This window comes from Cajanus cajan, chromosome 7 (assembly GCF_000230855.2).
Source record: "Cajanus cajan strain Asha chromosome 7, NIPB_CcT2T_4, whole genome shotgun sequence".
Taxonomy (NCBI): domain Eukaryota; kingdom Viridiplantae; phylum Streptophyta; class Magnoliopsida; order Fabales; family Fabaceae; genus Cajanus; species Cajanus cajan.
Window position 1 is genome coordinate 12,696,377 of NC_138523.1, and position 6,629 is coordinate 12,703,005.

Genomic DNA, 6,629 nt, shown 5'->3' on the forward strand with positions numbered 1-6,629 from the left:
AAATGACGGTTATGTAATGATGGTCTTGCAATTAATGTGTTGTCAGGTGTGCCCTTAGGTTGACACGTGGCATGGCCATTTTGAAATTTGGGGAAAAACCCTTTTCTTTTTCTCTCCCGCGTCTCTTCCCATTCATTCCACTTTCTTCCACTCTTTGGCTTTTTGGGTACGATAGCCCTCTGTGCCTTCTCGTTCCTTGCCTTCTCGTTTCCGTTCGCTTTCTGTCTCCATTTCCGGTAACCCCGTCATTACTAGGGTTCTTTTCTAAGGAGGAGTACCAGGTACTTCCTTTCTACAATTTTCTTTTTTCTTTTCCCCGTACCTTCTTTTTCTTTAATGGCTGGTGGGAGTGGTGCCGGCTCTTTTGCGCCTGCCAGGGGCAAGGCGCGCGGTAAGGCGGTGGCTACCAGGAGAGCCGCCGTCGAGAAGAGGGATCCGCCTCCGCCCTGGGGCCCGGAGCCAGGGATCACTGGCTACGACTGGGTCAAGCGTGAGATGGCGGGGGTCCATAGTGTTTTTCGGTCTTTTCTTGAGGTGAATGGGATCCCGAGGTTGTGTAGGGTTTGTGACCCTTCTGTTTCCCGGATGATCCGGCTTGAACCTTGTCAGGCCGGTGAGGGGGTGTATATGGGGAAGTCCACCGACCCTCCCCATTTCTATATGTATCATTGTTTTTTATGGATTTAGGTGTTTGTCTTCCCTTCACTCAGTTCGAGTGCGATTTTTTGAATTTTGTCAACTCGGCTCCTTGCCAGTTGCACCCCAATAGTTGAGGTTTTTTGAGGGCTTTTCAAGTCCTGTGTACAGTTTTGGGGATAGAGGTGTCTCTTCCCGTCTTCCTTCATTTTTATCATTTGAAGGTAGGCGTTCCGCCATACAGTATATTATTTCTGAGTGGGAGTAAGGATGGGGGTTTGTTTACTCTCTACTCCCAGTCGTACAAAAATTTCAAACAAGAGTTTTTCCGAGTCGCTCTTGTGAACGTTGACCCCTTGGAAGATGGGGCGTTTTATTTCGGGGGGCTACCGAGATTTCCCTTCTATTGGTGCCCCCGACCTTCTAGGTTTCATGGGGTGGGCCAAGTGAAGCTGACGGCTTCGAAGGCGGCTGCCATCGAGAACCTCACCGCGCTTCCTCGTCCGTTGGATTGCAAGCTCGTTTTGTCGCTTGCGAACTCGGCGTACAGGGAGAGGGCCTTGGAGAGTGAGTATTTCGTTTTTTGGTGGCTTGGAGTTTGTGTAGCTTACTTTTGCTGATGTGTTTTGTTTCTTTTCTGTAGGTATCATGGGGAAGAACTTGTGGCGCGAGCTCAAGCATCGCTACAACGTCACCGAGCTCGAGGTCCCGGAGCCCTAAGAGGAGGATGCTTCCCCCCTGAGGGTTAACCGAAAAAGAAAAAGGGGAGCGAAGGAGGTTGGGGCAACCTCCGCCCCTCCGGATGCCGAGGAGGTGACCTCCAAAGCTGTCGATGCTGGAGCGGTGGACCTTATTGAGAGTCCGCCGCCCATGGGGGCTCCTCAGGTGGCCGTTGAAGAGATAGCTCAGGCTGCTGAGCAGGTTGTTCAACCTGCCGAGGTGGTGAGTGCCTTATCTCTTCGGCTTTTTGTTGTCTTCTATTGTGCTTTTTCTATTTTCTGACCTAGGGCTGTCTTTCGTAGGCAGGAGAGGCTACCGAGGTAGCGGCTCAGGCTGCTGGGCAGGCCACCCGGGTTGCCGAGGTGGCGACCCCAACCGCCGAGCGGACCGCCCACACTGCTGAGGTAGGTAGTGTACCCTAATTTTTGTGATTCCCCGTATGTTGTTCTTTTTCCTTTTTTGACATGGTGCTGGATTTTACAGGCTAGGTCAGAGATTCCTATTGCCGACCCTCCAGTTGCCGAGCAGCGGACGCCGGCTTCTGTCTCTACCGAGGATCGTGGAAAGGGGTCGAGCCTTGAGGTCCCCGTGTCCACCCCTGCAGCTTCGGCGCCGCCGTCTGGTTCGTCGTAGGGGGCTTCCCGGAGTTGATACATAGCCCACCGCTTCGGGAAGGGCCTCTTCAAGGTGCGATTGGACCATGTGAGCGCCTCAACTGACATGGACTCGTTATGGAGCGCGGGGGTGACCGCTGAGAAGTTCTTCCCTCGAGGCTCGCTAAGCTCTGAAGACCAGGGGCTGATAGATGAGGCCAGGCCTGTGGATAGCTTCGACGCTGCTCAGGTCCTCCTGTAGAGGGCTATGGCAATTATGGGCCACTAGAAGCCTTAGTGGTCCAAGCAGCAGGAGGACCTAGCCAAACTGAGGGGCCGAGTTCAACCTCTGAGGGATGAGAATAGGGTCCTGAAGGGGGAGAATAAGGCCCTTAAGGAGGAGAGCAAGGTCTTAAGCTCTGAGCTGCGAGCCGCAAGGGGGAATCTTGCAAGGGTGCAGAAGTCCCTGGAGATTGCTCTGCGCTCAAATGAAAGCTATGCTTCTCAGGTGGGCGAGCTGCAGGGGTGGCCTCCTCATCCCGAAGTCCGGTGCGCTTCCTCGAGGATGAGGTGACGTCTTCCCGTTGTCGGGTTCGCTCCTTGGAAGATGAGGTAACCTCTCTGAAGAGCGAGCTGGCGACGGTGGCCGAGAAGCGCCTTTGCGACGAGGTCGTGATTGGGGGCAAAGAGGAGGAGGTCGCCACCTTGAAGGCGGAGCTTGCGAGGTAGGAGACGGAGAGGAAAGAGCTGGAGAAGAAGATGGAGGAAACCAAAAAAGCTATCGTTGTTGAGCATAAGCGCGGTTTCCTCAAGGCAGCTCGTCAGGCAAGGCTTCTCGCCCCGGGGTTCGACTTCTCTACGATGCACGTGGAGAAGGTAGTCCGCTTTGGGAAGTTGGTGAAGGAGGACGACCTCGAGGGTAGCTCTAGTGAAAACGCCTCTGCGTAGGACGGTTAATGTTTTTGTGTTTTATTTTTCTTTTGTTTTGTTGAATTCATGTATTGAACTCCGTAAACAAGGCTTTGTATATACGTATTTTCTTTGTTTGCTTACGTTTGCTCTTGATTTTTGCTGTTTGCGCATCTTGAGGCACACGTTTGATGTCTGTTGTGTGTTTTTGTATGCGGTGATGCGTTTGCCTTGTGTTGGCCAAGTCAGGGTTCGAACTCGCTCTTGGTTTTTCGTTGAGTGAGTGTTTTCGTGAAGGTTCGACTTCGACCTTGATTTATTAGCGCCGAGGTTCAAAGTCGACCTCAAATTGAAGTAGAGTGAGTTGCATTAAGGTTCGGATTCGACCTTGTATGTTTGTTAAGCTGCACGTTGTAAGGGTTCGAACTCGTCCTTGGATAAGTGGTTCGTACTTGTCTTCAAATTTATACATTTCACCAAGGTTCGAACACGTCCTTGGATTTAGAGTAATATATGTTTCATCAAGATTCGAATTCGACCTCGGATAAGGGTGTTAAGGTTCGTACTCGACCTCGTAATTGTAGCGAGGTTCGGACTTGACCTCGGATGAGTGTAATAGAGTTTAGATGCATTTTTATGAGGTTCGGACTCGACCTCGGGTAAGAGTATTAAGGTTCGTACTCGACCTCGTAATTTTAGCGAGGTTCGGACTCGACCTCGGATAGGAGTATTAAGGTTCGTACTCGACCTTGTAATTTTAGCGAGGTTCAGACTCGACCTCGGATTGGAGTATTAAGGTTCGTACTCGACCTCGTAATTTTAGCGAGGTTCGGACTCGACCTCGGATAAGGGTATTAAGGTTCGTACTCAACCTCGTAATTTTAGCGAGGTTCGGACTCGACCTCGGATAAGAGTATTAAGGTTCGTACTCGACCTTAGCGAGAGTGAAAGAGGTTGGTTCGATTTCGTCCTTTATAAAATCAATAAATAAGAATATGGATTGAGAAAAATGAGTGATTTTATTGATCATTTTTGTGTGCCTCGTTAAAAACCCTCTCAGTCAAGGACTGAGGCGGGAAAAGAGTGCACAAGTTCGTTCATACAGAAAAGAGAAATGGAACTTAAGGAGCTACTGTGGGGGGACCCCCCTTGCTTTGCTTGCTGGACGAGGAGATCTTCAGACTCTCGGTGTAACACTGCCGAGCTGTCTTCTGATTTGCTTTGACGGAGATGATCTTACCGTCATTCCCTAGGAACTTCATGGTGAGGTGTGGAGTGGATACCACCGCTCCAAGCTGATTCAAGGTTGGCCTCCCGATAATGATGTTATAGGAGGTGTTGGCCTCCACGAGGAGGTATCGAACCATGATTCTCCTTGTATCTGGAGGTGCCCCGAAAGTTGTTAGTAGGTCTACGTACCCGCGAGTGTGAACCCGCTCTCCTGCAAAGCCGACTAGGGGTTCCGTGTGAGGTTGGATGAGAGAATGGGGGACGTCTAGCCTGAGGAACATCGGCTAGTACAGGACATCGGCTGAACTTCCTTGGTCAATGAGTGTCTTCTGTACCTCCCGGTTGGCGACTTCCACCACGATAACCATGGGATCATCTTGGTTGGGGTTGACACCCGTGTAGTCCTCGTCAGAGAAGGAGATCGGCGGTGAGCTTTGGTGCGAGGCCGAGGTGGTAGAGTGGATGCAGTTGACATTCTGCAGGTGCCTCTTTCGGGCCGAGCTGCTGGTGCCTCCCCCAGCGAAACCACCTGCGATTGTGTTAATCACTCCTCGTAAGGGGGTTGTCCCTGTCTCCTGGCTTATCTCGGCCTGCACTACGCCGCTGACATTTTGTTGGGAGCCAGAGGATTGGTCTGTGCGAGCTCCCAAACCTCGGCCTCTGCCACGCCCCCGACCGCCATAGCCTCCTCGGTGACCCTGCTGTCGTTGGATATATTGGCCGAGGTGGCTTGCCTGGATGAGCTCTTCGATACGGTCCCGGAGCGTGCCACACTCCTCCGTGGTGTGATCGTGGTTTCTATGGTACCGACAGTACTTGGACTTGTCGGCGCTATTAGGAGTGTGACTTGGTGACGGAAGGGCGAGTAGGTTGTTGTTGCTGGCTTCTTCCAGGATGTGGACTCTGGGTGCGTTCAGGGGAGTGTAGAAATCATACCTCCCCCCTCTGTTTGCCCTAGCCGACTTCTTGAACTGGCTGTTATTGTTGACTTTGATCTTATCGTTGTGCCGCTGCTCTGGCTTCGCTGGTCCTTTTCTACGAACCTGGTCACGGAAGGCGGAGTGTTCCTCCATCTGGATGTAACCTGCAGCGCGGGCGCGGAGCTCGTCCATGTCGTGGGGGGACTCACGACATAGGCTGTCGACGAATGGCCCAGGTTTGAGTGCCATGAGCATGGCATGTAGGGCGACCTCGAGATTCAGGTTTCTGATCTTGATCGAGGTGGCAGCGAATTGTTCCATGAATGCCCGGAGTGGTTCGTCATCGTTTTGCCTGAGATTGTCCAGGGCGACTGAAGTGACATGGTGAGGTCGGCTCGTCGCATATTGCGCGGTGAACCTCCTGACCAGGGTGCCGAAGCTGTCGATGGATTTGGCAGGCAGTTGGGTGTACCAGTTGAGTGCGGCCCCCTTAAGTGAGGTCGAAAACACCCTACACAAGATAACATCATTGTTTGTATAAAGATTTACCTGTGTTGCGTACAGGTCGATGTGCTCATTCGGGTCCGTCGTTCCATCGTAGCGGTCGAGGTGGAGAGGTTTCCACCCGTGAGGGAGTAGTGTCTCCATAATGCCTTCCACAAAAGGATGGCGGCGGAAGGTTGCCTGATCCCCCGTGGCATGAGTAGGGGCCCTGCTGATTTCATGGACTGACTTGTGCGTCGGTGCGTGAGACCGATGCGTGGCAGGTCGTTGAGTCGGTGCCTTGGTCGCAATCCGAGGTTGAGAGACTGAATGTTCTTCTTCCTCGTGGTGGCTGCTCTCATGAGGAGGATGATCAGAGTGACGTCAAGGGAGTTGAGCACGAATACGCTCGTTCTCGGCGCGCAGTGCTGCCAGGTCGGCTTCATTAGCTGTACGCATTGCCGCTAGATCAGTGTCGTGCTGGGCACACATGTTTTGTAGATCGACGGCGTGTTGCTGCCGCATCTGTTTGACCTGATCGATCAACCTCCTTAATGCCGCTTCGCTATCCATGGTAGTCGTATGATTTGCGTCTTCTGTTGCGCGTCTACTATGGCTTCTAGTGCAAACCATAAGTGTGGCCGATAAGAGCTGTCTTGATCGGCCCCACGGTGGGCGCCAAATGTTCTTACCGGAAATCTGTTGTAGAGCTGATCCGCCAGGTAAGATCGGTGAGCCTCCTTTATTGGTATGTTCGTGCTCCAAGATGGGGGTGGTACCTGCAAAAGAGACTCTGATGCTAAAGTTAGGGTTTGTATGAGTATGAATCTCGTATAAGTAATGCATGTACCTTGGTGTGATTTAGGGTTGCCTTGGGCCTTGGGCCTGAGATAAGATATAATATGATTAGATAACGGACCTCGTCTGGGGCGAGATCCTCGGGAATCAGTTATGATTCACTTAAATGCCGAGCTAATGCTACGCGTTGCGCTTCCGAGGTTGGCCTGCGTTGTGGTGCCGAGCTCGGAGCTCGGCTTCGCAGTACAGATAGTACAATTAATAAGGTTCTAGTTAAATAATTTAAAATAATCAATTTTATCACACAACAATAAAAAAAATACTAATAGTTAAGAAAATA